This window comes from Paramisgurnus dabryanus, chromosome 17 (assembly GCF_030506205.2).
Source record: "Paramisgurnus dabryanus chromosome 17, PD_genome_1.1, whole genome shotgun sequence".
Lineage (NCBI taxonomy): Eukaryota > Metazoa > Chordata > Actinopteri > Cypriniformes > Cobitidae > Paramisgurnus > Paramisgurnus dabryanus.
Genome location: NC_133353.1, coordinates 19,690,052 through 19,700,717, shown reverse-complemented (window position 1 = coordinate 19,700,717; position 10,666 = coordinate 19,690,052). Strand labels below are relative to the sequence as shown.

At 37.9% G+C, this 10,666-nt stretch overlaps 1 long non-coding RNA gene across 1 annotated transcript; it reads right to left on the bottom strand.

Annotated features, from left to right (window-relative positions):
- Window positions 1-1,362: 1,362 nt before the first annotated feature.
- LOC135778380 (uncharacterized) lies at window positions 1,363-4,478 on the bottom strand. Its single transcript, XR_012335314.1, has 4 exons — window positions 3,696-4,478; window positions 3,498-3,588; window positions 2,456-2,535; window positions 1,363-2,060 (listed from the first exon to the last, which is right to left on the bottom strand). It is a non-coding gene; the product is annotated as an uncharacterized lncRNA (long non-coding RNA).
- Window positions 4,479-10,666: the final 6,188 nt, after the last annotated feature.

Here is a 10,666-nt window from a genome sequence, read left to right as displayed (position 1 = left end):
GGTCTCGTGATTTTAAGCCGGAGAAAGAGCATCGTGTTATTTAGATCCAGATAATCTTCACCCGTGCCGGCGATAAAAAACTCCAGAGGCGCAGAGTCTGATATAGCCGATAAAGGTGGAACCTCTAAATAATCATTTTTCTCAAGAGACATCTGCGTCGGCGGAACTGTAAATATATCACTGCATGAAAAGAGGTGTATCCGTACTAGGAAACTCCTGTAAACACCACTGATTTTCGGAGGTATCTACTAGTTCCACTGAGGGTAAACTTCTAATTCCACCAAGTTAGGAAACTCCCGTAATGATACCAATTCGGATGTATCTTGCTGATGGGATATTCCTGTGGTATATGCAGCCATTTGTTGCCATGGCAAATAATCCCATTGAAGATTTTGTCAGGGGACATTTTCACACCTGCAGAGGTACTGGGATTTCACACCTTTGCACAATTCTAGTGTCCCCATTGGTGTTTAATCTCAACACTGATTGGTTGCTTTTAAAACCCCCCTCCCAAAACTCTGCCAACTATTGGGACACAACTTTGAAACTTTCCAGTTGAGATTATTTGATTGGTTACACTTTCTATTAAGCCCAACCCAAGCCCTCATAGCTTAGTGACTTGATTGGTTATTTGCCTGCTATGCAGATAGACTACAATCCCCCCCACTATATATATATATATTCATCCCAAAACCCTTAAAAATTCACAATTCACAATTGTCACAATCACAAAATAATATTATACACAAATATTAAAAGTTGCATACATAAACAATACTATTTAAACTCATAAATATACAGACAGAGAAAGCAATATTAGAGTAAAATAAAACAAAATAAAAGCGACAATGAAAACTACATTCAAAGCAGTACAATGTAAAGTAGCAGTGGCGGCTCGTGACTGCTCATCCGAGGGGTGCAAATTCAAATTCAAGTGTTCGGCGTGTCATGTGCGTTGCTTGTGTTTTTAAAATGTGTTTGTTGCTTCATATAAACCATGTGCATCACGTGTTTAGTCAAAACACGTGATGCACATACACGCAGAACACATATTTTGAAATTGGGAACCACACAAATGACTGGCTATATACATGTTGTGACAGACTTTGCATCGAGTGCTCACAAAAAAAGAAGTCACCAGCTGCCACTGTAATGTAGTAAATATCTAAATAAAATGAACAACAACTATATTGATCTTGCTTTAAGAAATCAGTCATACACTGCAAAAAAATGACTTTCTTACATAGTATTTTTGTCTCGTTTTCAGTAGAAATATTATTTAAATAAAATGCTTTTTCTTGATGAACAAAATGACCTAAGAAAATAAGTCTAGTTTTAGACTAAATAAATAAATGCACACAATTTAAGTGAATTTGTGCTTAAAACAAGCAAAAATATCTGCCAATGGTGTGAGAAAAAATCTTAAGTTTTCTTTTTTCTTAAAAACTTAATTCAAGCACAATTTTCTCACCCCATTGTTATATATTTTTGCTTGTTCAGGCACAAATTTACTTAAATTGTATATTTTTGTCTAAAAACTAGACATTTTCTTAGGTAATTTTGCTCATCAAGAAAATACATCTTGATTTAAGAATTTTTGGTTTTTCTACTAAAAACAAGATAAAAATCCTAAGATAGAAAGTGATTTTTTGCAGTGTAGATTCAATTGCAGAGCTCTGTCTTGGAATTATTCAAGAATTTCTCACAGTAAAACCTAAAAGTTAACTAAACCCAAACCATTTAAGAAAACCGGTTGCATTAAACCATTTAAGTTTTAAAACACATAGATTTGAGTACTGTGAACTTAAACAAATTGAGTCACATGCAGTTATGCACTTATATTTAAGTTCACACTAACTAAATATAAGTGCATAATTGCACAAGACTTAAGTTCACAGTACTCAAATGTATGTTTTTTTAAAACTTAATGGGTTAAGGCAACCGATTTCCTTAAATGGTTTGAGTTAAGTTAACTGTTAGGTTTTACATTGTAAAGCATATACTTGTCAGCAAAGGTAACGTTGATGCACCCTCATCTGGACAGACATCTCTTTGGAGCCCTTTGGAAATATAAAAGTACATATAAGTATTTGGCATAATACTAATACACATATACATATACACATACACACACACGACAAATCAAATGACATAGAATTAAAGTTGTACATTTTAGAAAGTTTACATTAAACCAGTGGTTCTTAACGTAATTCCTGGAGGCCCACTGCCCTGCATGTTTTGTAGGCTATATCTCTTTTATCTGACAGACGTAGTTCAGTTCATGGAGATCCCTTCTAATGAGCTGATGATATGAATCAGGTGTGTTAAATAAAGGAGACATACAAAATGTGCAGAGCAGTGGGCCTCCAGGAATAACGTTAAGAACCACTGCATTAAACTGTACAAAGATACAACAATATATGATCAAAGAACTTCATAATATACATCTTCTTACTTCATTTTCTGTGTTGATGTCCTCAGAGTCTCTGTGTTGTTCTGCAGCTTCATTACAGTAGGCTAGTTCAATATTGTTGTCTATCAAACACAGAATAAAAAAATAGAATCACATACATCATAATAGGGGTGGGCGATATGACCAAAATCTTCTATCACGATAGGATTAATTTTATATCATGATAACGATATGTATCACGGTAGAGTTTTTTATGTTTTAATAAGGTTTAAATCTTAAATACCATAGAAATGTTCATAATTCTCACAAAAAACATATACAAGCATAGAAAGAAGATAAAAACAAACAAAACTCAAGCTCTCTGAAGATACACAGTCAATAAGAATGATAATAAATAATTATGCATGTATGTATAGGCCTATATATATTTTTATTTAAGGTAGAAAAGTGATTTAATCAGGAGCAGTGAGAGATTTTTTTCTCAATGCTGTTTGATTAACACGAGTGACAGACAGGAGCAAAATTAGGTAACTTCCCCTTTAAGACCAAAGTCCGGATCCAATACACTGTTACACATGCGCTTTCTCGTTTAGCTGTTTACTTTCTCTTAAGACCTTACTGGTCGTGTTTATGATGATGCTTGCAAAGACGGGAATTTTGACGCATATGTGTATTTAAGGCCAATAAAGCGGGAAAAATGCTCACGAGCTTAATAAGCAGAGGTCGCGTGACTTGCGCGCTCCTCACAGACAGAAAGAGCAGCGGTTGCGCGACTTGTCCGCTCCTGACACACAGAAAGAACGCACGCATACAGATCTGTTGTCTGTGTTTCAATGGCTTAAAATAACTTGTTTTAAAACTGCAGTGCTTAAATACGTGTACAAACGTTACGTTTTCGCGACCACACGCACAGGAGCGTGACGTGGGCACGTAACCTCGATAGAAACGATAGTCCAAAATCTCTACCGGTTGACAAATTTCTACCGGTTAATTTTGTCTACCGGTTTATCGCCCACCCCTACATCATAACACATCTATTTACGATTTAACCTCTTTAATTTAATAATTTAATTATTAAACTTACATCATTTTGGCCAGATTGCAGTGACATCAATTTCTTCAGTGTCTGGATCAGCCTGATGTTTTAGCTTTCACTGTTACTTCATTATATTTCTCTGGCAAACACATAATTAAAAATCAAAATCACATATCACAATACATCCATTTACTATTTAACATGTTTGATTTTAATTTAATGTAATCATTGAATGATTAAACATACATCATCTTTACCCAAAAACCTCTTCATCGTCCACAAAGTTGACCACAGTGTACATGACCTCTGTAAACACAAACATGAATAGACTTCATATTTAAAAAGATGAAGAACAGCAAACATATAACGTTTAAATATATTATGACTCCAAGCTTCTTTACAATTAGCATCTAGGTTCTCTTAAAGTGAAGCTGGCTTTGTTACAAATCAATATAAAGCTATTAAAACAGTCTTGAAAAATAAGCAGCATCTACCAGAACTGAATGAGCTTTTAAAACAACAAAAGATCGTCTGTACCATTTAAAATAGCAGAGAGACACTTGCTAGCTGCTAACATTTCAAACAAACGAGTTACTGTTGTTTTGTTTGTTTTAAGCAAATAACGTCTCATCTTGGCTTCTTTAAAGTTTTGTTTTTAAAAATTTAAACATCGAATTGATTCTTTTAACAGCCCGGTTTGAATGTTACTTCGCGTATTTTTAACCTCATGTTTACCGCTGTGTACCACGTATAACCTTAATGTTTTACTGTTTGTGCTTTAAATTCAAACAGTTCTAGTATAAAGACAAAAACGAATCATAGTAAATAACATAATATGAACAAATAGGCAACCGATCAGCGCGATGCAGACAAATGAATTAAATCAAACTTACCTTACTGTTAATGAGCAAACAAACAAATAAGAGACGGAGTAGTCCAGGCAGTAACGGTTCGCGATTTGAATTTTCCGTCAAGCCCATAGGTTGAGCAGTCGCACCTGAAGGGTGGGGGCAGATGAGTGGGTGCAGGTGCATTCTGGTAAATGTAGTCCTTTTCTTTAATATACTTTTTTATAATCCGCATTTTCACACTATGCATTGTTCTTTATACTTGATTATTAATACAAAATAAAAAATATTTTTATAAAGTTTATTACGTTTACAAAACATGTCTAGCTGACAAACATGTTAACAGTTATTTGGAATGATGCTCAGATTTTCTTAAATTTAAAATCTTTGTGAATCAGCACCTTCTTGATGAAATACAAAACTCTTTAAACATGCCTCAGGAATTATCTCTGGGTTTAGTGGATTAACTGCTCATCATTGGAAACATTGAACGTATACCTAAATGAATTCTTACTTAAATATAAGTAAATATAAACTAATACTGAGTTAAGACATGTAACTTACTGAACTTACTTAACTACAACATGAACTCAAATTAATTTATTGTAAATGACTGCATTAACTAACAATGAAAAACATGTCATGTTGTAGTTAATGATGACTCTTCAATATATGATTAGGATATGCTGTAACTCAGCATTAGTTCATGTTAAAGTAAAAATACATGTATGTTTTTTTTCACTGTGATATATGGACCCTTATTATATTATAAAGTCCCCATCTCTTTTGTTTAAATTGATTGATTGAAGACAAACATTATAATATGTGGTCTGACTTTGTGCAAGCATGCATTATCATATGCTAAAAGTTACCTCCTCAGATAGACTAGAACATTCATTGGTGCCCGAACATTTTCCTTACAAGGGCCAAACCTGACTGAGGGCTGTGGGCCAAAAGTAAATGTTGTTGTGTTATATTAAAATTAAAGTTGCCCTGATAACCCCTAATTTATAATTTTCTAATATTTTAAAAATAAATAAGCAAACATTACTCTGTTTATGCATAACTAATGCAGTTTTATTTTCCAAGGCTTTTTGTAGAAAAAAGAAATCGTTTTGCCAATCAATTTTAAATATCCTTTTCTCTGTGTGCCACTGCCGCAACCTCTTCATTTTTAGCCTATAGTACCCGAGTTCATTAGGTTTCGTGATGCATTTTATACACCTTCAAGTATGCATGAAACATAAAAAAATTAAAGGTCTTTTGTGGGCCAACTTTGGGCACCTCTGGACTAGAAGTACAGTAGCTGACAGGTATCTGCAGATATGTTTACCCGAGTTTGTCAGTCTGTTTCACCCAACATGTTTTGCATCCACATGTGAAAGACTGTCTTTTAGATTATGGACCTGTCTATTGATATTTTTGTTTCTATTTTAAAAGATTTAATGAAATGTTGGGGTAGAATTATAATAACAATAGAAACAATGAACTTCAAATCATGAGACATCAGCAAAAATAAGCAGCTTTACATTTCACTGACTAATTTATCAACATCCTAGCTAGCAAAAATGAGTTACATGATGTCATTTGAACGGCTTCTTTTAAACAATGTATGCAGCATTGAGACATACGTGCACAATATTCTGACCTAGGGCAGTTGGAGACATGTTTTCAAAGTGTTGGAAATATATATTCTGAAATAACATTTGTTGCATTTCTCTTGAGTCAGAGACATAATTTTCACACATTAAAATGGTAATTGTGTCCATTGAATTTTAGTTATTTTGAATGATGCTTAGTTTCTTAAATAGACTAATTAAATTATATTAATAATAAATATATTTAGAAAACACAGTTTTTATGTACCACAATACTGTATGTGCTGTCTTAAAGAGACATGGTTAACCCCCCACCCCACTCAGCTCTGAAAACAAAGAAGACACCTCTACCTGTGGGTCATTAACATATAAAAAGCCCTTCACACCTCACACCCACCCCTCCTCACAACCAGCTGTAAGGATTCCTGGAAACTTCCACCAGTTCCTACATACATCCACAAACGTAAGGTTTCTGGATGTTTCACAAGTTTACTTTGGTGTATTACCTTTCCAAGAACTCTGCCTCAAAAATCTGGCAAACCTAAAGTTTAGCAGGGATTTCCCATTCCGTATTTGTCCGTATACAGCTCTTTTCATGCAGTGTATCCAGCTCCGACTTGATACATTCTCCAGACATGTTGTGCAGTAACGCCATGTTAGAATATGGTCTTTAGGGATCGCTTCACTGTCGCGTTTTGTTTAGCAGGCTTCTTGCGCTTTCTTTGCGCTACTGAGCGTTTATTCCGACCGCTTTTTGTTTTCTTTATCGAATGACCACGCCTCCTCGCTCCCGGGGGTTTATACAGTCGCTTGCGTGCCATAACCATCAGGCCTGACCCGTCTTGAGGTTTATCGGTATGAAAGCTCGATAGAGCGTTTGAGACGACGTCCGAAACTATGTGTTTAGCAGCCGTTTTTAGGTGAGGCTTCGCTATGCTGAATCCTTTTTTTAGCAGCGGCACTGCCATTCTGAACAAACCTCTGAAAAGACCGCCTAGACCGGCGCCTCCCGCGTATCCCAGAACCGGCCTGGTCCCGGTAATAGGCGATGTAATCGTCCGCGTTCATCGCGCGATGATTGTAATAGCTCATTTTCAAAGCACAGATTGTTTAGCCGGTTTAAAGTGCAATTTTACGACAACTTTTCCGTGAGAAAATGGTATTTCGCGATTTTGGTTGTCCTTTAATTCGACGGTGATGTCCGTGATGAGCGACTTGTTGATCGACACGTAGTGAGGTTTGTCGTACCTGATACTGACGGAATCTTTGTCTTTACCCGTAATATGTACGCATCTCAAAAGGGGTACTTGTGAGTCTCCCACGGTCTGGTATTCGATAATATCGGTGTAAACGTAAATTGTGTAAAAGCCGGCGTGGATATCAGTTTGGTGAGGAGCATACGTCAGGACATCTCTTTCAAAATCAGCTTTTGCATGGTAGTTTTCTCGTCCTAAAGGAACATTCGGTATCAAACCTAAAATATGGGCTAGCTTTCCGTAGAAGGTCAATGAAACATTAGGCTTAGCCGACAGATAAACTTTGTTTGTTATATGATCGAGAGCCAGTACCCCTGATGTAGTTAGCACGGCGTTGATCGCTTTAACCACTGTCTGAACATTACCGTAGTACCCGGGATGGATATTTAATTTCTTTGAAACAAACAATCTCGATAGTTGGTCGACCTTAGGGCTGTCGGGATTTTGGGTTACATCTATCTTACGATCAGGGTACATGTTTAGCAAGAAAGCTCCGTCTTCCCGGTTAAAGTTGTACCAGCTTCTAGGATATTCAATCTCGCACAATCCTACCGTCCATCGTCCTTTCAAGTCGATAGGCGTCGCTAGTTTTGTTCTGTAGCTAGATATTCGATTGTCGGGGTAAACTGACAAAGAAGCGTTGCAAGGTAGTGTGACGTAGAAGCCGTCGTCGTCCATGGTAGCTTTTGGTTCAAATGACTATGCGTTTCATGATCTACGCATTTTTAAGACGGTTGCAAGTCCACCAGGGCTTTTTTGTCTACATAGCTATTAAATTTAGCGGGCCAACCTAACCATTTGACTAAAACGAGAGTATTTCGGCCTTGTTTTTTCTCCCCTAAAATCTTTTCTACCCTAAACGACTTGTCTTAGCTTACAATAATTTTTTGTAGCTCTTCTTCGTAAAAAACACCGTCGATGATTTCTCCATCATAATCGGAAAGTCTGTAGACCGGAGCCTGTCTCGGCACGCAAGCGGCCACGGTGAAAAATTCTTCTGTGTAGTTCTGCTCGTAACCTTTGGCGAAAGTGCCTCTGACTTTAGAAATTCTCACGACATCGCCTACTTTAAATTTAAACGACCGTGTCTCGCTCTTCATACCTGCGTACAGGTTTTGAAACACCAGGGGCTCGTTTTCCTTATTGACGTCGACCGGCCGCATTTTAATACTCCTGTGATAACCGGTGTTGTATCCTAGCGTAATGTCTTGTAAAACATCGATGTATCGATGTGAATTAGTGGCCGTTAAAAGTCGCCACATCCTGCTTTTCAATGTCCTGTTAAATCTCTCTACGACGCTCGCTTTCAAATCGGTGGCGGTAGCGAAATGGTAAATGTCGTGCTTTTTCATCAAATCTTGAAAATGCTTGTTAAAAAATTCCTTGCCCTGGTCCGTCTGCAATTTCTGTGGAACTCGTCCCTCTTTGAGTATAGATTCAAAGGCTTTAGTATCCTCCAGCCCGCTCTTATTCTTTAGCACACGCGTCCATGCGTATTTACTAAACACGTCTATGCAAGTCAGTAAAAATTTTATATTATCATTCTCCGTGGAATAAGCGGACATGTCGACGAGATCCGCCTGGAACTGTGTATCCACACCATAAACAACGACTCTATTCCGTTTGTATTTTATAGGAGCGGTTCTATGTAATGTGTAGGCGTCCTCCCCTGACAACCACTCTGAAACCTGTTGATCGGTAAGCCTAACGCCCGTGTCCTTTAGAACGGCATTTTTTAAACGCTTTTTACCTCCTAACGAACTGGGGTTAGACGGCGTGTAATATGCTTTCTTCATGAGCTCTGCCATGTTAGCTTTTACCCTGTCCGCAAAAGAATGGGTGACAAAGGTTTTATGCTTCAGACTTTATTTAAATGGTTACATAATATGGTTACATAATATGGTTACATATGTTAGTCGCTAAAATAAATGATTACATAGGCGTTTAAAATAAATGGTTAAATAAGTATATAAAAGGGGTTACATGATGATGATTACAAAAATGGTCACATAAGTATATAAAAGGGGTTACATGATGATGATTACAAATCAAATGATTACATAGATAGTAACATTGATATGACTTTATATTATATCCAGCCAGTCGAGAAAATGTACGCAGGACATCATGTTTCGGTCGAGCATGTAGTCGACCAGAGTTTCGACAATTTTGCTAATCTCGTGTTTCTCATCTTTTGAAATCAGCACCAGACAGACCTCCGATACATATGTACACATACACATGATTTCTGTAATGCCCATCTCATCTCTACATTTACACACAACGTCCAAAACTTTTCTGAGGTTAGCACAGACCGACACACGGTCTTTAAAGCAGAAGTTACTCATACTGTCCCATGAATTTGACAGTCCTCTCACAGCAGCCATTTTTTCCTTGAAATTTGAAAGACGAACGCTTTCCGCGGCAGGGTCATTTTTTGACTCTATTGCCTTATGCATCAAGTCCATCAGTTGCCTTCTGTAATACCCTTTAAACAAAGAGGGTATGATGATTCGTGGTCTGCAGAAGTTTCCCATGTTTTGATGGTTACTCTTTAATCGACGATGTCAAAAATTAGGGTGTCTGTGTCGTCGCCCTGCAGGTTTTCTGAGATTTCTTCTAGTTTCGAGATGATGTTCGGCTCGTCTTTTAACTCGTGGAGAATAGCTCCTGCAGCTCCTTGAATAGCCCGAGGATCAGCCTTTAGCCCGCTGCGCTGTAGAGCGTAGTTGACGATGGGATGTAGGATGGGTTGAAACAGCTTGTCTGTAAACTCTCCAAAGTGCAAGTCGAAAAAGTATGAGGGTGGTTCATACAGACAGGAATGTCGGCGCTGACTAGGATGGTTTATCTCGTACCCCAGACACTCTTGCTTGATCTTGTTGTTGACAAGGTGGTTTAGCAGCACTCCGATCACTCCTTTAATGATTTTTAATCCGACGTCTGTAAAGCATCCATCTGTGCTATCGAGTGCGTTATCGGCAGCCTTAGCGCTCAGTTCTTTTAGGCGACTCAGACCCTCCTCTGATGGGCATCTGAATTCTTCGGTAAGGTCGTCATCGGGTAAGTGTTGGTTAGCGTTGTCGTCATAAGAGTCAACATCGATGTAGAGAGAAGGTCCGGGGATGTTATCTGAATCGCTGTCTTGAGACATTGCTGGTGGAGGCGGTCCCATCTACTGCTTTATAACGGTCGTGACGAATGGGCGTAGTTAATGGGCGGAGACGGTCCTACAGAGTATTGGCCACGTGAGCATTTCTCGGGGTGGAACAGCTGTACTTTAACTTTGCAATAGCCATCATGCATGTCGCACCACTTGAACATTTTGTTTATGGTTGAAAAAATGTTTTCCATGCCATGCAGATCACGCCACTTGAACAAAAATTGCATCTCATAGAGACTGTAGTGCTCGTCACGAAGAACCCCCACCAGTGGCTCGCGAAGCTTTGTGTTGTCTTTGCAGAAGAAAAAGTAGATGCAGTCCCCCGGCCTCTTTTTAGAATGGTCACCCACCA